The sequence below is a fragment of the Protopterus annectens genome, chromosome 1.part0 (assembly GCF_019279795.1).
Source record: "Protopterus annectens isolate FY-2018-M chromosome 1.part0, PAN1.0, whole genome shotgun sequence".
In the NCBI taxonomy this organism is placed as follows: domain Eukaryota; kingdom Metazoa; phylum Chordata; order Ceratodontiformes; family Protopteridae; genus Protopterus; species Protopterus annectens.
Genome location: NC_056725.1, coordinates 1630507223 through 1630530386, shown reverse-complemented (window position 1 = coordinate 1630530386; position 23164 = coordinate 1630507223).

The window sequence follows — 23164 nt, the reverse complement described above, 5'->3', positions numbered from 1 at the left end:
TCTGAAAAGCGGAGCCAGGCAGAAGTGTCCTCTTTCCTCTTTGTTATCTGCAAAATATTTAGAACTACTGGCAATAAAAATAAGGGGATCAGAAATTCAAGGATATAACTAAAATGGTATTCAAGAAAAGTTTGCTTTATTTGCAGATTATATTACTTTGTACCTGACAGAGCAGAAAAAGGACATCCCAGTGCTGTGAAACTTTCTGAGACAGTTACAGTTTTTTTTCAGGGTATAAAATTAATGAAGATAAAAGAAAAGTTATAGCTGTATACTATGTGCTCACACAAGAATTGGTTCAGCAATACCCATATTTATGGGGGTATGATAAAATAAAGCATTTAGTAGTACAGGTTAAAAAGGATTCTCTTACGGCAGCTAAGGGTATGTGGAAAAAGATTAAACAAAAATAATACAAAAATTGATAAATTGGAAGCCCTTGCCTGTGGATATGGATAGCAAGATACAAGCAGTAAAATTGTTGTAGTCCCTTTAGTTTTATACACGGGGTAGGCATATTTTTGTGGATAGTATTTAATAAAGAGTTGAAGGATTTTATCTGGGACAGGAAGAGGGCAAGAGTCAAGGAAGATAAGTGGATTCTTCTGATAGAATAAGGAGGTTTAGGATTACCTGATTTGAAGGTATATTTTAAGGCTACTCAGTTAAGTCTCATACATTACACAAGCAAAAAACTACATTTCAAAGTGGAAAGGGATAATGATGAAGCAGGGGTAATTCACAAATTAAGGAAAGAGTAGGAGATTGTTTGCAGATCCTTAAGGAGAATAACAACAGTCATACAGAATACTGTATACAGAGAGACACACAAAGTCATAAAATTTCAGGTTTTGCAAGCAGAAATGTGAGCAATGTGGAAGAAAGATACCCAGACAGTCCCAACAGTAGTAGGATGAATGGGTCTTATAAAAAAGAATCTACAAATGTATTTAGATATGTTACCAATACATGTAACTCTGTATGAATTACAGAAGGAGCCATTACTGGGCACATTGTGGGTGATGCAAAGAGAACTTTTGAGTGACATCAAAAATTAAAACAATACTAATTTCATGGACTTTAATCATACTTGGACTTAGGAATAGAGTCCATTCCCATCATGGTATTAGAAACCCCAAAGATTTTGAGAAATTAAAAAAAAAAAAAGAAGCCAATGCTATATTCATAATGTAGCAAAAAGTACGCTAAGAACTAAACCAACATGGGAATGGAGAAAGGGGATTCCGCCAATAGTGATGTCTGAAATTAGGGTACACAGAATAAGCAAGAGGGGGGTTGAATTTACTGAAGGAAGCTGGCAAAGGAGCTAAGGTATTTGAAATGGATCTACTTTTAAAATACTGAAACCTCACATGAGTGAAGACCAAACGATTGAGACCGGAAAGTCAAAATCATATAATGCTGAAACCACACAATACCGAAGTCCAAAATAATGAACCCGAATGTGCAAACCACACATACAACCCACTTCACTAAAGCAATACTATACAAAATAAAACACAACACTATATACCTCAAAACACAAACAAAAACTATTTACAGCATTAAATAACTACTAACTAACCTTCCCTCAACAAATTGGACTATCTAAAAAGTACAGTTTTGTACCTACCATAAATGTAGATGTCCGATAGGTATGCATCTGCAGTCATCACATATGGGTTGTCCTGCCTCAGGCAGCCCTTCGGTCGGCCGGATTACAAAGTCTGGGTCCGGCGTCGGCTGATGTCGCCCTTTCCCCGACGTCAGAGTGCCTGGGGTATAAAAGCATCAGCCGACGCCATCTTCCTCAGTTTTTCTTGCCCCAGATGCCAGGTGCCCTCTAAGGAAGGCTAAATTTGGAGAAATGCAATACATTCCAAAAATGCACAGAAATATGTATGCATATATATATATATATATATATATATATATATATATATATATATATATATATGTATAAAAAACAAATACACCATAATAGATAACCCCAGCTAGCTATGAGAGGGAAAAGTACCCAGTAATTACCACAGAGGGGAAGGAGGGAGGGTAAACCTGACTGCAGATGCATACCTATCAGACATCTACATTTATGGTAGGTACAAAACTGTACTATGTCCTTCAAGGATGCATCTGCAGTCATCACATATGGGTAGAATGCCATAGCCAATCTGGGGGTGGAGGATCTATGTAAAGGATGGTGTAACTAAAATGCCCTGCAGGACTGCCGTAGCAAAGCCTGCTCTGGATCTGGAATATAAAGATAAATTGTAATGCTTGGAAAATGTATGCATGGAGCTCCATGTAGCAGCTTCTAAAATGTCCTTGGTAGCCACCCCTCTTAAGAAGGCTGTGGAGGTGGCTGTTGCTCTGGTGGAATGAGGTCTAATGTTAGCTGGCACAGTTTTTCCATGAAAGGAGTAACAAAAACGAATGCAATTCCCTATCCATTTTGAAATTGTCTGTTTGGAAATTGCTTTTCCTTGTACACCAGCAGCATATGCTACAAACAGCTGGTCAGTTTTTCTGTAACTTTTAGTTCTGTCCAAGTAGTAGTGCAACTGTCTGTGTATGTCCAGGGTGTGCAGAAGCTTTTCCCCTTTGTTTTTTGGATTTGGAAAGAAGGTAGGCAGGTGAATAGCTTGGTTTAATGAGACCCTGGATACCACCTTTGGCATAAAAGAAGGATTGGTTCTCAATGAGACTCTGTCCTGATGAAAAATAAGAAATGGCTGTACTGCCATGAGGGCCTGTAACTCAGATACTCTTCTTGCTGAGGTTATGGCCAGAAAGAAGGCAGTCTTCCAAGACAGGAACTGTAGTTCTGCAGATGCTGCTGGCTCAAAGGGAGGCAGTGTTAGTTTTTCCAACACGAAGTTAAGGTCCCAAGTAGGCACTGGTGGTTTCCTTGGAGGATTGATGTTTTTAATTCCTCTTAGAAACTGTCTTAGGAGAGGATGAGAGAAGACAGGTGGATCAGTATTGTACTCTGCTGAAATTGCTGAAGCATGAATTTTAATGGAAGAGTAAGACAGGCCATTGTGGACCATTTCTGCCAAGTATTCCAGGATATGTGCCATGTTCATCACTTTCGCATCTAGGCCCTTTGTGGTGCTCCAAGTGTGAAATCTTTTCCATTTTGCTGAGTATGCCTTTCTTGTGGAAGGCCTGCGAGCTTCCATCCTTCACTCTCTTGGATAGCTTATCCTGGGGAGGAATCAAGGTATTTTCCAGGCTGTTAGCTGCAATGTTTTCAGGTTGGAATGCAGAGTTTTGTAATTGTGCTGTGTCAGGAGAAGTGGCCATTGTGGAAGAGGCCATGGTTTTGTGCGTGACATGCTCTTGAGCAATGGGTACCAGTGCTGTCTTGGCCAGTCCGGAGCTATCAGAATCACTCTTGACTGCTCTGCCCTGATCTTCAGTAAGACCTTGGTCATTAATGGAAGAGGTGGGAATGCATACACTGTTAGAGTACTCCAGCTGAAAGAGAGGGCGTCCACTTTCCATGCTTGTGGGTGGTATGTCCTTGAGCAGAACTTCTTCAGCTGATGATTGTGTGGGGAGGCAAAGAGGTCTATGTCCGGCCTCCCCCATGATTGTGTTATCTGAAGGAAAATGTCTGGGTGCAGCATCCATTCGTGTGCATCCATGATGTTTCTGCTTAAGCTGTCCACCAGTATATTATCCTTTCCTGGCACAAACTGGGATTGCAGCTCTATATTGAGTGTCAAGGAAAGTTCCCATAGATTCATTGCCAGTCTGCAAAGAGGGTAGGAATGGGTGCCTCCTTGCTTGTTTATGTACCACATAACTGTGGTGTTGTCTGTCCTTATTAGCAGGTGGCCTTGATGTAGAAATAGCTTGAAGGCCTCGATTGCATGTATCACTGCCAGCATTTCCTTTTGGTTTATGTGCATTCGTAGCTCTTTTTGTGACCATAGTCCTTGAATGCACCTTCCCTCCATGTGCGCTCCCCATCCGTGGTCTGAAGCGTCCGTTGTAATGGTTTGGCTGGCTATTGGTTTGCTGTAGGGCAGACCCCTGTTTGACTGGCTTGCTTGAGCCCACCACAGAAATTCCCCTTGAAGGCATGGGATGAGTGGTATCAAAGTTTCCAAGCTGTGACTGTGCTGAGTCCATAAACTCCTTAGGTACCATTGTAGTTTCCTCATATGTAGCCTTGCTTGTGGAATCAAAAGAATGCAGGAAGCCATGTAACCCAGGGCCTGCAGGATTTTCCTTGCAGTCAGCTGAGTTTGTCTTGACAGCTTTTTGAAGTAATCCGGTAGTTGACTTTGTTTTTCTTCTGTGAGGTAAGCCATTTGGGTGGTTGTGTCTAGATTCGCACCCAGAAAAGTTATTCTTTGGGATGGAACAAGTCTTGACTTGTGAATGTTGACTGTATATCCCAAGGCCTGAAGTAGGTGGATGGCATAATTCAAGTGTTTTTCCAAAATTTGTTGGCTGTCCGCTTGTATAAAGCAGTCGTCCAGATATGGGTATATTTGCATCCCCTGAAGTCTGCCGTGTGCAATTACTGATGCCAGGCATTTCGCGAATACTCTGGGCGCAGTAGATAAGCCAATGGTCAATGCTGAGAATTGATAATGCTCTGAACCTGCAAGAAATCTGAGGTGTCTTCTGCAACTTTGTCTGATAGGGACATGCAGGTATGCCTCCTTGAGGTCCAGAGTTACCAGCCAAGACCCCTTGCCCAGCATGGGAAGGAGTTGCTGTAGAGTCAGCATTTTGAATTTTGGCACAATAAGGTAAGTATTCAGTGCGGACAAGTCGAGAATAGGCCTCCATTGCTTTTCTTTTCTTGGAACAAGGAAAAGTCTGGAGTAAAATCCTTGGCCTTGTTCTGAGAGAGGAACCTTTTCTATAGCTTTCATTTGCATTAAGTTGGAGATTTGTTTCAAAGCCTCTGCCCTTTGATTTGGTGGCAGGTCTGGCATGCCTTTTCTTTTTGGTAATGTGTGGAAATGGAACCTGTATCCTTTGTCTATTATTTGTAGTGTCCATTTGTCCCTTGTAATACTGTGCCAATTTTCTGAGAATAAGGAAAACTTTCCACCCAAAGGTGCTTCCAACTGAGCCCTGGTTGGCGGTGTCAAAGTAAAGTCATTGAGTCTGTCCTTGTGCAGCAATAGTAGGCCCTGCACTACCTCTCTGGCTGGGAGGCTGCCATTGACGTCCTCTGTAGGAGCCTCTAGCTTGCCCTCTACCTCTGGCACGCCTGTTCTTGCCTCTCTGAAATCTCTCTGTATCTGGAAAGGACAAATTCTTGGAAGGTCAATTTCTGCTGAATCTTGGTGGTTGAACTTGCATAAAATCTTTGACTGTTTGTACAGATTTTGCCTTTTCTTAAATTTCTTTAAGACCTCCTGAGCAGTGGAACCAAATAACTTTTGCTTTTCCAGTGGAGCATCAAGAAGCTTTGCTTTAACATGGTCTGGCAGAGGTTGTTCCTTCAGCCAAGCATGCCTACGTATGACTGCACCTGTCATAGCTGACCTACATGAAGCTTCCAATGCATCATAACCACACTGCAAGAAATGGTTGCTAACCTGTTGAGAGTTATGTACCAGATCCTGAAGTGATTTGCGATCTAGGGGTTCAGGTGAAGACAGTTTTTATGCAATTCATCTAACAAATACTCTTGGTACTGAATCATATGAAATTGACAATTTAAAGCCCTCATAGAAAGGGTAGCAGAAGTATACACTTTTTTACCCCATCGCTCTAAAGCCCTGGACTCCCTTTCAGAGGGGAGTGGATTTTTTGTAGTGGCAGCTGCAACCCCTTTAGGACCCTGGGAAATAGTTTCTGGATCAGCAGAGTGGGCCTTGTAAAGGAAAAGATGTGATTCCGGGACCCTGTAGTACCTATCGGGTTTGGCAGGAGCCGGAGGAAGAGTGTCAGGGGTTGTGCTAGACTCAGAGTACACATCATCAATGACATTCAAAACAGGGGGAATAGCCAAAGGTCTATGCTGGGGAAAATGCAAGAAGGTCCTTAATCTCTTCCTGGAATCAGAGAATTCCTGGCCCTGCCATTGGAAATGCTCTCTCATAGTGTGCAGAGTTTCCCCAAAGGACAGCTCTTCAGGAGGGGAGGCCGAAGGGATAGATTCCTCTGCATCAGAATCCTCGTAGGCCGAAAAAGCCTCCTCCTGGTAGTCCGAGAGAGTAGAGCCATCAGAGGCCTCATCGGAGGAGTGGGGGTCAGAGGGCTCAACCCTGGGCCTTTTTTCTGTAGGAGGTTGAGAGCCCCTGTCCGGATGAGGCTGTGAGCCCCTAATTAATGAAATAAGGTCCTCTGCTAGACTAAGGATCTGAAAACCTGTAGTGGGTCCCTGAGGGATAACCCTGGGAGGCAAAGATTTTGAGTGTTTAGCAGCTTTAGCCCTAGAGAATGCCTTTATGGACATGGATGCAGGAGGCCTGGCTGCACCACATGCTGGTGTAGTTTTGTCTAGAGGAATGGTGTTGGAAGGTTCCAGGACACCAGTTTCTAATGGAGATTCAATAACCGATACCGCGGCCCGTGTGTGTTGGTCCTTGTCCTTCCGTTTCTTTGTTAAATGTGAAGTCGGAGTCTCCGACAGCATATTGTAAGCAAAACTAGCCCCAAAAAATTCCTCTGCAAACTCCGCCCGACGTCTAAGAGTGCGTCGGTTGAAGGAAGCACAGGCTGAACAGGCCGAGACGTCATGGTCTGGGCCTAGGCAGGGGAGGCAGTAAGAGTGGAAATCCTTATGCGGTATTTGTTTCCCACAAGTTAAACAATTATTAATTTTATCTGACATCGGCTGAGGCAAGAAAGAGTCCCCAACGGGGTACTTAGCTTTTGAAGTCTTCGGTTTAGCTGAATTTCAGGAGCTGGCCGACCGGCACTTGCGAACTGCTTCTGCTTCGGGCACCACGCGGCAAGAAAGACTGGGGAAGATGGCGTCGACTGATGCTTTTATACCCCAGGCGCTCTGACGTCGGGGAAAGGGCGACATCAGCCGATGCCGGACCCAGACTTTGGAATCCGGCCGACCGAAGGGCTGCCTGAGGCAGGACAACCCATATGTGATGACTGCAGATGCATCCTTGAAGGACATCCAATCTAAGTGACATTCTGAACTTTCAGTCTTCTAACCTTCGATCTTCTGCATTTTAAAGTTTCGTCTTTCCAGTTTTGATCTTTTCGTCTTTGATCATGTGAGATTTCAATATATAAAACGGGATCTATTGGGAACAAATAATTAGAGAGGGAATGGTAATAGAATGGGAAGAACCCAAGAAGGCATTTGGACTGCAGGCTCAAGCTTGCTTTCCCTATAGGCGATTGATATCTTAGTATCGGCAAAAAGAAAGGGATAGGGGAATTCTAAATGAGAGACCTGCACTGGCTGAGGTTATATGTGAATCAAGAATGAAAGCTGCAGTTAAAAAGGGGATAATTAGTATGGCATATAAAATACTGCACAATAACTTTAGGAATTAATAAGTAGATGTCAGAAAAGATTGGGAAGAAAGATTAGATGAGCAATTCACATTGAAACAATGGGAGAACATATGTATGGTTCCTAAATATGCAACAGAATCTAGAAGATTTAGGATTTTGCATGAAAGTGTTTGTACATTTATACCCCAAGCAGACTTCAAAGAACGGTAGATGGCAAATGGAGGTATGATAGAAAAGAAGCAGTTACCTGGTAGCAGGCTTTGAAAATTCCCTACAGAGTAATCTGTCAGAAGTACTGGGTGAGCAAACTGGTGTAACTAAGGAAATTATTTTTTTGAAATGGGATACAGGATCTAAGTTGCCTAGACATAATAAGGCCTTGATGAGTTTAATTCTGGAGGCTGACAAAAAAAATAACCACTAGAAAATGGAAATCAAAGTCTAAACTGACCATACCTGAAGTAGTGAATATTCTAACAGAGATAAAAGAAAAGGAAGTGGGATCTTTATCAAAGGGTAAGAGTAAATTACAAAACAAAAATGGAAACTGTGGGAATAACACATGCAGAAAAATGTTTTGGAGGAAGAATGAGGTTTAAGAGAAGGTAAGGACTGAACAATTTATGTAATGCTGATTAGATTATGCTGTATAGAATAATATATGTGATGAATAATGTTTGTAAATGTGAACATGTTAATATGGCTTGATTACCTTTATATAAATAGTAACCAAACAGAACTCCCCAACAGTGAATCTTCCACCACAATCCCAAATGATAAAAACAGCAATAACCAGGTGGAATTGTATGGCAGTAAATACGCAAGTCAGATAAAAACAAAACCTCTGTTTATTACATGAAATTCAAGCACTTTCACAGTGATACCACACTGCTTCATCAGACATCACATTACAACTACGAAAGCATTCTTATACAAAATGAATAAAACCAATTAAAACTCATTAACCTATCAGAATAAGACAAGTTCCCTCCAAAAACATTTAACTAATTATATTCTGAATACAACTGGTGGATCCTGATAGTAAACGATGCTGACATTTCACTTCAGCTTTCTAGACTTCAATACCGGTTTCAATGGGACGTGATCATGTAAGCCATAACCTCTATGAGCCACTAGCCTCAATATCCACTGTAGCTCAGAATTCTCTGTTTTATTCACAAGGTCTCCTTTCCTGATGGTACCCGTAACCACTTGCACTACTTGGAATAAGAAAATATGTTCACTCCCCACTTGCAGAGTGTGTTTAGCTAGGGCACTGTAGTCATGTCCCTTTTTTGTACAGTATATATGGTCCCTCATCCTCTCAGGCAGGCGTTGGTTCGTCTTGCCCATGTAAAACCTAAAACACACTCTGCAGTGTGCCAAATAAATTGCATTTCTGGTGTTACAGTCTGCAATAGCTTTAATCTGCCACAGTTGATCAGTTTCTGGATGTCTAAAAAATCTGGACTCATCTACAAATTCACAAAAAGCACAGGAACCACATCTATGAGTCCCCATCAATAATTTATCCTGTGTGGTAACCAAATTGGGGTAACACAGTAATTGTTTTAATTTTTTTTTTATTTTATATACAAACCTAGGACTATCACCAATAAATCCATTCAACTTCCCAGCTGTATTCAAAATATGCCAATTACTGCATATTATATCCCTTAGAAGTCCAATACCATGTTTGAATGATAAAATTACGGGGGCATCTGGCTTATTCACCATCCTTTGTCTTCTCAACCCTCTCAGGCTAGAGAAGTATGGTTGAGCCTTGTCTTGTCTCTTACAAATTACCGAGTGGCATGCCTTTTCTATCTCCATTTGTCAACATCCCCTTTCCAAAAATTCTTGTTGTAAAACATGCAGGGCTTTGTCAAATTTTGCATTGTCATGTGATAATCTAGATAATCTTATTGCTTGGCCTCTCACTATGTTATTAAAAATATGTTGGGGATGCATGCTCCCCCTCTGTAAACGGACAGGACGTTGGCACTTTTTCCTATACCTCATTGTGGTCCATTGTGTCCCCTCTCTTATTTTATTTTATTTTTTATTTTATTTTATTTTACATTTGTTAACCGGGCTAGTCTAGCTGGATATATTTCCATTTTCAGTAGAGGCCCAGGGAGAAAAGCTCCACATAGACATAAACAATAAGACATACATAATGAGACATATTATTAATAAACACGTTGATTAAAAAAAAAGTAAAAGAAAAAAAAAACAGTATTAATAAAAATATTAATTAAGATAAAACAAGTTGATAAAGTTACAAACTAAGGATTATCATTTAAATGTCGTGTCTAGAGTTAGGTCAGTTATAAAGTTTCTAACATAAATCAAACAAGCTTAGCCATAAGGCTCCTGCTAAAAAGGAAAAAAGAAAGGTAACAAGTGGTCTAGAAATGAGAGAAGATAGACAAAATGCTAAGGGAGAGGTGAGAGAGAAGGGGTTAGAGCATAGAAGGAAAGGAAGGGAAGAGAGAGGTAGTTATTAGGTCTTGAGTACAAGATAGGTTAAGAAGGTAAGGGGAGGGGGGGAGAGAAGTCAGTCAGGTGTATTACATGAGCAAAGCCAATGATTTTGGAAGTACAGTTTGATCTGTTGTTTGAAGAGAGGTAAGGATGTGATTAGAGTTAAATCTCTAGGTAGCAAGTTCCATACTCGGCCTACAGTGTTAGTAAATAATGAGTCACCAGCTAAGTTGTGGGCCTTTATAGATTTGGTCAAGAATTTAGAAGAGGAGCGAAGGGAAGTAAGATTGTTATATGGGAGTAAGAGCTGTGATAGAATAGGGGTGTTATCAGGTTGGTACAGGATTTTATGGGCAATAGTGAGTTGTGAGATTAAAAGATGATTTTCTAGCTCTAGCCAGCCTAGCAGTTTCAAATTAAGGCAGTGATGGGTTTTGAACGGGTTACCAGTGGCAAAGCGGGCAATATTATTGTAGCAAGTTGCAAGTTTGTTTAGGTTAGTTTTCTTGAGCTTGGTGAAAATAGGGGAGGCATAGAAGAGAGTGGATATGAGGTGGGAGTGGGCAATAGTAGCTCTAGCAGGTGGGGTTAGAAATGGTTTAATACGGTATAGGGATCCAATCTTTCTGTTGACTGATTTGATGGTGTTGTTAATGTGTTGATCAAAAGAGAGATTATTATCAATGGTTATGCCAAGCAGCTTAGTTGTAGAGTCAGGAGAGATGACTGTGTTGTTGTTTGACAGGATAGTGAAATGTAGAGGGGAGGTACGAGTGGTGGGGGAGAAGAGGAGGAGTTTGTTTTTTTTAGCATTAAGGAGGAGGTAACGTCTAGTAAACCATGTTTCAACAGTGTTGAAGATATTTTGGGTTAGTGAGATTAGGTTAGAAGAGGAGGATGCTGAACAAATAATAGTGGAGTCGTCAGCATATTGAACGCAGGTGGCTTGGGGAATTACTGAGTTGAGATCGTTGATGAAAAGGGAGAAGAGAAGTGGGCCAAGAATAGAGCCCTGAGGGACTCCAATAGAAATGGGCAGTAGGGAGGAGATGTGGTTGTCCCAGAGAACGGCTTGTTGTCTGTTGCTGAGATATGAATTAAACCATTTAATAGTAAGTTTGTCAAATGAGAGGGATTCAAGAATAGTAATTAAAGCAGAGTGGTTCACCATGTCAAAAGCTTTTGAGAGGTCAATGAAAAGAGCAGACGAGAAAAGGTTATTGTTGCGATTGCTGTTGATAGTATCAACAAAGGAAAGGAGGGCAGTGATGGTGCTATGGTGGGGTCTAAAGCCATGTTGACAGTTAGCTATGATATTGTGTAGGGAGAGGTACTGTACAAGTTGCTGATGAATACATTTCTCCATAATTTTTGCTAAAGGTGATAGAAGAGCAATTGGTCTAAAGTTTGAGAAGTCAATAGAGTTACCACCTTTATGTAGAGGGATAATATGGGAGATTTTCCAAATATCAGGGATGGTTCCCTCCTGGATGGTCCTATTTATGAGTATAGTTATAGGGTAAGCAATCTCTCTGGCTGCCTTTTGCAGATAAAGGGAAGGGAGCTTGTCAGCCGAGGGGGTGCAGGGTTTCAGTTTGGAGAGAAGTCTATGGATGAAAGAGGTAGAGATAGGTTGTAGAGAGAAGTTGTGAGTAGAGTCTACTAGATTGTTTGGAGGGTAGAAGTTATTAGTGTTTAGCTGACTGACTAGAGTTTGAATGGTTTCAGTAAAGAAAGAGTTAAAAGCATTTGCAGTTTGGAGAGGGGTGTCTGGGTCAGCGTTTAGAGGGGAGGGAGTTTTGGCAGTTCCTGGTGATAGGAGTTTATTAACTGAGGACCAGAATTGTTTTGGTTTGTTAAAATGGGTTTCTTGTAGTTCACAGTAGAATTTTCTTTTGTCATTTATTATAGCTTTTTTGGTTAGGTTTCTGAGTTGGCGAAAATGAAGGAAATCAGAGTTAATTCTGTGACTCCTCCATTTGGCCCAAACTTTGTTTTTACAGAGAATTAGTTTCCTAGTATCATTTGAGAGCCAAGGGGCTGAATTAGACTTCATTCTAATGGTTCGCTCAGGAGCATGTTTATTCAATATAGAAAGAAAAGTGGAATTGAAGAATGATACTGCTTCATTCAGTGGTAGTATTTTTAAGGGGTTCCAGTTGCAGGCTCTGAGTTCTTGTTGAAATTGGTCAGCTTTAAAGTGTTTAGTTGAACGAATATTTCTTATATTAGGGAGGTGTACATAGTCAGTCTTTTCTCTTGTAATATAGGTTAAGCAATGATCACTGAGATCATCAGGCATAGTTCCTACTTTATATGTAATGTTAGCTTTGTTTATGAGTATCCAGTCTAAAATAGTCTGTTTTTTACTATGTTTATTAAGCCTTGTGGTAGAGGTGATGGTTTGGGTGAAGCCATTTAGGTTAACATGTGAGGTGGGATTGTCAGAGTTAATGGTATTCCAGTTTATATTTAAGTCTCCCAGAATTATAGTTTTTTGGGGATAGTTAATGGATACCCAACTAAGAAAGTCTTCTAAGATAGGTATATTGTTGCCGGGTGGTATGTACATACAGATGATATACAGGGCTTTCTTTGTATTTAGTTGGAGTTTAGTGATGATGGCTTCCACTTTACTGTCTTGGGTTGGACAGGCTGAAAGGGTAGAGATGTTGAGATGATTCTTAAACAGAATCGCTACTCCACCACCCTTACGTTTAATACGGTCAAGCCTTAGTATATTGTAGCCTGGGGGCATGATTTCTGTGTCTTTGGTGGCTGGTTTAAGCCAGGTTTCACTGAGACAGAGAATGTCAAAACCATGAGTGTCTAGGAGGGCATGTAGGTATGGTACTTTGTTGTTTACACTACGTATGTTAAGATGCCCTAAGAGTAGGGTATTGTTGGAGATTGGTCTGGATGTTTGAATAGAAGAGTTAATGGGGCCAGGGTTGGGGTGAACATCACCGTCCTGTAAGGTAGTGTCTTCAGGTATGGGAGTATCATCACTGTCTTGTAGGGTAGGGTCACTGGTTATGGGAGTAAGGCTGCTGTTTAGAAGGGTTAGAGGTTTCTTACTACAGTAACATCTAGGAAATCAGTCTTGTTATGTGATTGATTCATGGTGAACCTTAAAGAAATCATTTGTGTTATTAACATAGGAAAAAAACATGTCCAAACTTGCTTCGTCTCCCCTCCAACCCACAGAGAGGTCATTAACAAAGCGACAGTAAAAACTAATGTTGTTATTGCCAATAACATATTGTTGTCCCCAATTCATCATCACTAAATTAGCGTACCAGTTGGCGCAGCTGGTACCCATTGCCACTCTCATTAACTGTCTATAACAGTTCTCTCTAAAAAAAAAGAAGTTATGTCCTTACCATAACGTTCCATGTGGAGTGTTCATCTCACCTTTGTTCTTACACATGGGTTCGGAGCCGATCATCAGCTCCGATTCGGCCGCTTAGCAAAGCTCTGCATCGAGAAGAATCTCGAGACCAACCTATCTCCGACAATTCCCTCTGCCCTTACCTCAGATCTAGTTTGCAAAACAATATCAGATCCAGCAACAGAAATGTAAACATACATACATACATACCAGGGCGTAACTGAAAACAGCAGCAACAGCAGAGAGAAATCAGTAGCGGGAGAGCCAAACCAGACCTCTAAACCGGACGTTCTTCCTGACCTGAGGGTGGGAATGTAAGAACAAAGGCGAGATGAACACTCCACATGGAACGTTATGGTAAGGACATAACTTCTTTATTTGAGAGTGTTCAATCTCGCCGTTTGTTCTTACACATGGGTAGCGTCCCTAGCTCCGTGACCTTGAGAGACTCACGGAAGAACATTCCTGAGCACAGTGGAACCAAAGGTTGCCCTGTCCCTGGAAATCCTATCCACTTTGTAATGAGTGATGAACGTATGTGGTTTAGACCAAGTGGCGGCCGCACAAATAATATCCAAAGGTAGGCGGGACGCATGAGCCAGAGATGTAGAGACTGATCTAGTAGAATGTCCTTTCGGTTTGGTGGGCAAACTCTGCTCAGTAGCAGTATAAACAAAAGTAATACAATCAGATAGCCATTTGGAGAGAGTACGCTTCGTCACTGCCATGCCCTTTTTGTTGTCCGCAAAGGCTATAAAGAGTTGGTCTGCTTTTCTGTGATCCTTCGTTCTATCTAGATAGAATCTGAGTTGTCTATGAACATCCAACTTGTGTAACATATATTCCAGCTTATTGGAATGGTTTTTGAAAAATGTGGGGAGTTCAATGGATTGATTAATGTTGTTGACTGAACAAACTTTGGGAAGAAAGGAAGGGTTGGTGCGTAAGGATACCCTATCCGGGTGAAAAATTAAATATGGGTGCTTAAGGGAAAGAGCTTGAAGTTCTGACACTCGTCTGGCTGAAGTGATAGCTACTAGAAAGAGAGTTTTCCAGGACAAGAACTTTAAGGAACAGGAAGAGGCTGGTTCAAAAGGTGGTAGCATTAGTTGGGATAAAAGGAGGTTTAGATTCCACGGAGCTGTAGGAAACCTGACTGGTGGTCTAATATGAAAGGATCCTTTTAGAAAGGCCTTACAAAGCGTATGAGTCATAATAGGCGCTCCATGCTCTCCTACATGAAAGTTTGAAATAGCAGCCAACTGAACCCTCAAGGTGGCAGGAGAAGCTCCTTGGTGAAATAGCATGGATAGAAACTCTAAAACTTTGTTTAGTGGGGCTATTAAGGGATCTAAATGTTGTGCAGTTGCCCAGTATACAAAACGCTTCCACTTACTAGTGTAAATTTTTGTAGTGGAAGCTTTATGAGAGGCTACTAGAATGTTCTGAACCGCAGGAGAAAGAAGATCAGACCTGGCTAAGAAGGGAAGCGGAGCAGCCAAGCTGCTAATCTGAGGGACAGGAGCGACGGGTGGGGAGCCCCTGACGAATGGGTCAGTAGATCTGGCTCCGGGTCCAGGATCCAGGGCTCCCGTATTTGGTGTGCTTGAAGAAAGGGAAACCAAATTTGACGAAGCCAGAATGGGGCAATGAGAATTACAGTCCTTTCCAGATTCTTGGCTTTCTGGAGAAATCTCGGTATCAGAGGTACAGGGTGGAAGGCGTACAGGAGACCCGGGGGCCAATCGTGAATCAGAGCGTCCCTGGGGACTTCCCCTGGCGGGGGTAATAGGGTGAAGTAGCTTCTGCATTTGGCGTTCATTGGAGACGCAAACAGATCGCAGCAAGGCTGGCCCCACTTGCGGAATATCCTGTCCGCTATTGTCTGTTTGAGGGACCACTCGTGAGGTAACAGGATGGCTCTGCTCAACCTGTCCGCTATGACATTGGATAACACCGGGATGTGCGCTGCTATCAGAAAGCGACCCGTGGACTCTGTCCATTGCCAAATTCTCATGGCCTCTCTGCATAACTGGTAAGATTTGGTTCCCCCTTGCTTGTTTATGTACCAGACTACGGACATGTTGTCCGTTTGAACTGCAATGGTCCCTAGAGGTAGAAGGGGAGAAAAGTGTTGCAACGCTAGAAACACTGCCCTAATCTCCAGAACATTGATGTGCAGGTTGTACTCTAGATTGGTCCATTCACCTTGGACTGTCTGTCCCTGAAAGATGCCCCCCCACCCTATCAGGGAAGCGTCCGTGGTCACTGTAGCTGTTGGAGTGGGTAGCACAAACGGCCGGCCGCCGATGAGATTGCAATTCTGTAGCCAACAAGACAGGTGTGTCTTGCAGGTGTTTGTGATGTGAATTTCGTGTGTCAGCGGTAACTGTTGGAGCGACCATTGTGCGAACAACAGCCATTGAAGAACTCTCATGTGTAGTCTTCCCAAGGGTATTGCAATGAGGGAAGCTGACATGAGTCCCAAGACTTTTAGAACCAGTTTGGCCGGGGATTTCTTGGACAACAGGAGTAGAGATATGTGATTTTGTAGAGAGGCTATTCTTTCTGGGGGAAGTCTTAGAAGCAAGCAACGGGTATCCAAATCTGCTCCTATGAATGAGATATGCTGTGACGGCTGTAATGCAGATTTTTCGAAATTTATGAAAATTACGAGTTGAACACAAAGGTCGAGTGTGTAATCCCTGGCCTGTATCAGTCAACGCTCAGTGGTGGCAGTAAGGAGCCAGTCATCCAGATACGGAAACACCCGGAATCCTAGGCGTCTCAAGTGAGACGCTACCACTGCCATGCATTTGGTGAAAACCCTGGGGGCTGAGGTTAGACCAAAGGGCAGGGCCCGAAACTGATAGTGACTGGCTCCCAGCCTGAAGCGCAAGTGATCCCTGGACGCTCTGGCCATTTTGATGTGGTAGTATGCGTCCTTGAGATCTATTGAGCACATCCAGTCGTCCTTCTGTAAGAATGGAAGGATCAATTGAAGCGTGACCATACAGAACTTTTCTTTCTTGACAAAGGTATTGAGCTTGCTTAGGTCCAGAATTGGCCTCCAGTCCCCTGTCTTTTTTGGAACTAAAAAGAACCTTGAGTAAGTTCCGAATCCTCTTTGGTCCGCCGGGACTGGTTGGATGACTCTTTTTTTCTAGCAGCTTTGAAATTTCTATAGCTGCAGGTTCTCGCAGATGGGGTGGTACATCTGGGAATCTTTTCTGCGGTAACGGGGGGAATAGAAATGGAATTTTGTAACCTCTGGTAATAATGCTTTTTACCCACCTGTCTGAGGTAAGACTTTGCCAGGCCTGAGGGTATAAAGCTAAGCGACCCCTGACTGCCTCCAGAGCAGGACAGTCGGGCCTCCCTTCAGGAGTGCTGGAAAGGCTTCCCAGGGACCGTATCCCTGTCGCCTTGGTTTTGCGGACCCCCTCTGCCGCCAGGGCGACGTCTTCCACTTCTGCCCCCCCCCTGCCTCTGGAGGGGGCATCACCCTGTGTGCTTGGGAAAGAACCTTGGGGTTTACGAAACCACATTTTTCCACCTCGTTGCCCTTTGGGGTACGGTCTGGATGGGGTGGAAAAACGGACTCCGACAGCAGACAGAGTCTTTCCCTCTTGCTCACACCGGGTAAGGGTCTCCTTTACTTTGGGGCCAAAGAGAGTGGCACCATCAAAAGGGGCATTAGTAAAGAAAGACTTGGAGGCTTCCGCAAAGGAGCATAAGCGCATCCAGGATTGTCTACGGAGAGCAATCGCTGAAGCCGCAGCCCTACTCGACCCTTCGGCTGCATACGAGATGAGCATCATGGACGAGTTTACAATTGATGTAAGGGTATTGAGCTGTGCTGTAACCTTATCCGCGACAGCAGCATCTGTAGTACCCTGGAGGGTATCTCCCAACTCTTTGACTAGATCCCTCTGTAAACGTGTGAAATGTGTCAAATAGTTCAGCGATCGCATGGAAAAAGTCACTGAACTAAAAATGCGCTTCCCATACCTGTCCATGGTCCTAGAATCTCTGTTAGGCGGATGGACAGATGAGGAAGATTCAGACATCTCCTTTTTAGTGGCAGCTGCCACCACCATAGCGTCCACTGGAACTCCCTTTGTGAGGTATGCCTTATCCTGAGGGGCCGTAATATACTTATTAGGCTTTCTGGGAACTGGCTCCACTGTATCAGGTGTCTCCCACGCCCTTCGAGCAATCAAATCCATCAACTCATCGAAGGGCGGAGTGACCCAGGAGGAAGAAGGGCGAGCACCGAATGCCTTCAGCAAGACTGACTCATCCTCAGAAGGGGGTAGGGCTTGCCAATCACCTCTCTGTTTTAGGATCTCCAGGATGTCAGAAAAGGAGACATCCTCCGAGGGTGATTTTGGGGACCCTTCTGACTCATCTAAGTCAGTGTCCAATGTTAAGGACTCTTGTGGAGAATCCAAGTGCCTCCTCTTACACAATCTTTTCCTCGGGACTTCCTCGGGGGGGGGCATCCGATGAAGCCTCCGAGGAAGAGGTGGCTCCCTCTGGGAGCGGCTGAGACACTGGTGCTCGACGCTTTTGAGTAGCCGTAGGTGCAGAAGAGGACAACGGGCCTTTATGGGAGGGAGACGCTGTTTCTGCTGAGGTAGTTGTCTGGGAAGACAATACCTTCCTCATAAGATCGAAGGTCCCCGGACCCCGAGCCGAGGAATCCCCCGGTTCCAAAGAACGTGGAGGAATCTCTGACGCAGAAGCCAAGGGCACCGATCCCGAGGACGGAGCCGAGGTGATCTGTGCCGAGGCACCAAGAGGGAGAGTCGGCACCAAAACATCGGTTCGGCTCTCGGTCCCAGAACCAAGAATAGATCGTCGGCTCTGCGAGTCCGGGAGAGGTTCCGACGGAGTCGAGGTTAACGGTGCCGACCGAGAAACGGACGGTTCCGGCACCAAGGGCTCTACAATCAACAAATCAGCATCTCCCAGCTCAGAGGGCTGAACAGGTCTCAGAGGAGGATCAGATGGAGACAAGGGAAGGCCTTCGAGTCTCGACACCAACTGAGAGGAGACTGCAATAAGTTTGGACATGGCCGTGTTCTCCATCAGCTTCTGCACCACATGGTCTACGTCGGTGTCGGAGAGGGGCCTGGAAGACCGCGTCAAAGAAATCGAAGACGGTGCCGACCTCAAAAGAGCCGGAGGTGGCAGTTCTGTCACCGGTTCCAAGACTCGAGGCTCGGTGACAGACACTAGTTCGATACTCGGCCCTGAAGCCTGTGGAACCGGTGAACGAACTTTAAAAGAAGAACTTGGAGCCGATGATGTAGGCTCCGAAGTCTTCGACTCCTTCGAAGATTTAGAAGTCTGGTCTGACTTATCTAAAGCCTCTTGAAAAGCAGGCTTCAGAAGACCCCTGTCCATAAGCTTCCTGCGCCTATCTGTCATGACCCTTCCACTAAAGGAGTGACATATGGAGCAGTCCTCCTGAAGATGGAGAGGGCCAAGACAGCAGACACAGGAGCTATGGTTGTCTGTGACAGACATCTTCTGTCCGCACTGACATCTCTTAAAACCTGACTTAACCTTGTCAGACATGTCAAAGTCAAAAAAGTCACAATGACTAGTGAAATTACAACCAATACACTTAATCTTAGCCAAAGGCCAAGAAATAATGTTCTGAAGTAATAACTTTAAGTCAAATCCGAAATTTAGTGAGTGGGGTAGGCCCTAGGATCCTAACTAAACAAAACTGTTTTAAAACACTAAAGATTTAGTCAATCGGAACCGAAGACCCATACACACGCACACACATACTAATAAGTGTCACAATCTAATAACTTTAGATCAAAATTTTTTGAAGAAAAAAGGTAAATCTTATCTGAAGTTGGCTCAGAGCTCTTCAAATGATGTGATCAGTTGCAGCGGCAAACTAGATCTGAGGTAAGGGCAGAGGGAATTGTGGGAGATAGGTTGGTCTCGAGCTTCTTCTCAATGCAGAGCTTTGCTAAGCGGCCGACTCGGAGCCGAGGATCGGCTCCGAACCCATGTGTAAGAACAAACGGCGAGATTGAACACTCTCACATTAAAGATGTTATAATCCAATACCAACTCAAGTAAAAGGCATAGTAAATCTACTTGCCTAGTTTCAAATTTACCTGAATTAGAAAGACATGTTTTCACTATTTGAATTCCTACCTGGTTGGGTATACAGGTAAAGAGGGAGACTACATCTAAGGTTACTAAAAACTGAAATTGCCTAGGGTCAGATCCCAAAGGCACTTCATACAAATCACTTAGAAAATGTTCAGTATCTTTTAAAACTATATGATATTCCTCTAACACCAGTTTCAACTGCTTGTCCAAATAAATCGAGACTGATTCTGTCAACCAACCACTCCCTGCCATTATTGGTCTGAAGGGTGGTTTAAATGGGTTCTTGTATATTTTTGGGAGATCATGCAACTGAGGTATTAGAGGTTCTGCTACCTGAAAATATTCATACAGTTCCTTTGACAATAGTCCTATGCAGACACACTCATCCAAACAATTGTCTATCTGCTGTTTTAAACCTATCGTAATATCAGGATCCACCATTATATATACATTTTCATCAGACAGCATTAGTTGAATTTGTTCATAATAGTACTTAGAGTCCAGCACCACCACTGGACCTCCTTTATCAGCTGGTCGAATAACAATTTCATTATTAAAATGTCAATTATGCAAAGCTTGCTGCTCCAACTTAGTTAAATTTCTACTATTACACCCAGTTCTACGTTGTAAAGCTTTGTATAACTCTTACACACTTGTATGAAAACTTCAAGTACTGAAGGTAAAGGAGGTACATATATGCTGGATTTTCTAAAATGCACTACATTTACACTATCATTCTGACTTCCATATATAGATTTTAAAGTTAAATCATGTGCAAACATACGTATGTCTATAATAGAGTCAGTAATCTCAGCATTTGTGGAAGGTATAAACATCAAACCTTTAGATAAAAGAGTTATCTCAGAGTCTGAGAGGTTATGTCCAGATATATTTCATACAGAGCTGTTGGACATGCTACACCTAAAGAAATCCCAATCCCTCCGAGCTACACGCTCTAGGGACCTAAACCTTGTCACCACAGTAAACAGGACTTGATGGAGGTATAGATTCCTGTCCCAGATACTTCCCATACTCTGAAACAGGCTACTCATCTATTTCAAGCAAAGTTCTTCATTAGCACTCTTCAAGAAAAATCTTGATGAGTGGATGTGAAATAGGTAATACACCCCGGGGATCACTTCTGTGTCTCTGCTCAACAGTGGCACAGGAAAAAAACTTTCTTGGGTGGCGTAAGCCAGGGAACCTTGATGGCTAAGCTTACGTAGGCCCCTGGCCTGATAGCCTAGTACCTACCTATGAACCTATGAGCCTATGCTAGACCACTCGCTCCAGCCCCCACATCTTCTTCAAAGTTCTCGCCTCTCCCGATGAGGGTGGATGTTCTTTTCTCTTCTGCCCTGTACGAGGGGATTCATGCTCGAATGATTTCCTCCTCGTATTATGAAAAGGAAGAGGCAGATGTGGAAAAACCTGTTAATTCTGTAGAGAAATGATCTTCTGTTTATCCACAGGTCCCTGTTCTACAACATTCAATTGGAGATTCATGTTCACGGGTGGCGAACATTCTGTCAATGGTGTAGAATACGTGGAGACTTGTAAAGCTAATGAGCTTACATAACCAGGTTATTCCTGACTCGTTGCCACCACTACGGAGCTATGCTGACTGGAGGGGGAAGCACTAACCTCATTCGCTGCCGCCCTTTCCTCTGAATGATTGGGCAAAGTCACTATCTCTGCTTCCTGACTGGTTGTTTCCCTTCCCTGGCGTTGTTTCATCTTCGGCCAGGTGAAGACCTGTTGATTGGAAAAATCATGCAAATCATGGGCTAGTTTTTTACGTTTTAGCTGCAACAGTCTTTTCTCATAACCTCACTAGAAAGCTGAAGTGAAATGTCAGCATTGTTTACTATCAGGATCCACCAATTGTATTCAGAATATAATTAGTTAATATTTTTTGGAGGGAACTTGTCTTATTCTGATAGGTTAATGAGTTTTAATTGGTTTTATTCATTTTGTATAAGAATGCTTTGGTAGTTGTAATGTGATGTCTGATGAAGCAGTGTGGTGTCACTGCGAAAGCGCTTACATTTCATGTAATAAGTTGAGGTTTTGTTTTTATTTGACTTGCGTACTTACTGCCATACAACTCCACCTGGTTATTGCTACTTTTACATAAATGTAAGTTTGCCCATGCACAAGTAATAAGTCACTAAAGGTGTTTAAAAATGGATATGGATTAGCTCCTGACAACTCCTATAGGTTCATTAAGGGGTAGTGATCATTAACAGCTCTTAATATACTTCAAAACTAAAATGAAGCAGACCTGTAACATGGTCAAACTGGAGTTTGCAGTACAAGCTGCAATAAAGTCATGGTACAAATATATTAGTGCAGCAAGACTAGTCCAAATTGACCACCTCTCTTGCTGTATGGTACTGGAAGGTTTTTAGTCTGGATAATGTCATAAATAGTACCATCAGATGCAGTAAACACACACATGAATCTGGATGTGTATCTAGGACATTAAAGAAAAAAAATGTATCACTAAAAAAGTAAAGAAAGTTATGTACTTATAATAATGCTAGATATTTCATTCTAGTCTGTCCAATTCAACATCTGGGTCCTCAGACAACTTGTTGGATCCAATTTGGCAGTTTTAGTACTCCAGCCTCAAGAACCTTCAAGAAATTTCCTTCCCATAATGTACCTCTCCCCTGGTTACCTCAGATATTGTTTGACTTCTTAGGGCCTCGTCTCAACTAGTCTGACTAGTCATGGACCCTATAAGCCCTCTCCAGAGGATTCTCCAGGTCTTTGAAATATGGAAGGGGGAAAGTTGGTTGGTTGTTTGTTTCTATCAGGAGTGGAATGAAGACTCTGTCATTACAGTAAATACATAACTTTCCTATCCTATTTATTCAGTCCATTTGATCTGACATGTGGATCAGAATCACACCCTATGGTGATCCTGGGTGGTATCATGACAGGAAACCCTTCAGGATGGTAGCACTGAAGGATGGTTTACTCCTGGAGTCACAGTTCAGCTTATAATGTTTGATAAAGTTAGGTATGGAAGATCAAGTGGCAGCCTTGCAAATGTCATCTAGTAAAGAAGGCTGTAGTAGTTGTTATAGCTCTCATAGAATGAGCTTTTGGATTGCTGGAAAGTGGTTTGTTGTAAAGGAGATGCAGTCCGATAACAATCTAGAGAGTGAAACCTTGGACACCTTCTTACCCAACTTGTTGTGGGCAAATGAAGCAAAAAAGTTGTTCATCTTTCTTGAATGATTCTGTTCTGTGAAGAAAGACATGTAATTGCCTATGTACATCCAGGGTATGCAGTTGATATTCTCCTCTGTTTTCAAAATTAGGAGAAAAAGTCTGGTAAGTGAATGAGTTGAGAAATATTTGACTCTGAAGCCACTTTGGGCACAAAGGAAGGATTTTTCCTTAAGGACATTATGCTTTATGGAAAATCTAGTAAGGAGGAGAGTAGTACAGAATGTGTGGAGTTCTGAAATTCTTCTTGCAGAGGTAATAGCTACAAGAAATATTGTTTTTCCATGAAAGATGTTGTTAAAGAAGCCATTTCAAAGGTCAGTTTAGTGACAGCTTACAGTACGAAATTTAGGTTGCAAGGAGGAATTGGATTTCTAATGGTGTCCTCATTAAGACGGTACCTGCATAGTTTATGTGAAATTAGAGAATCCTCCTGAAAACCAA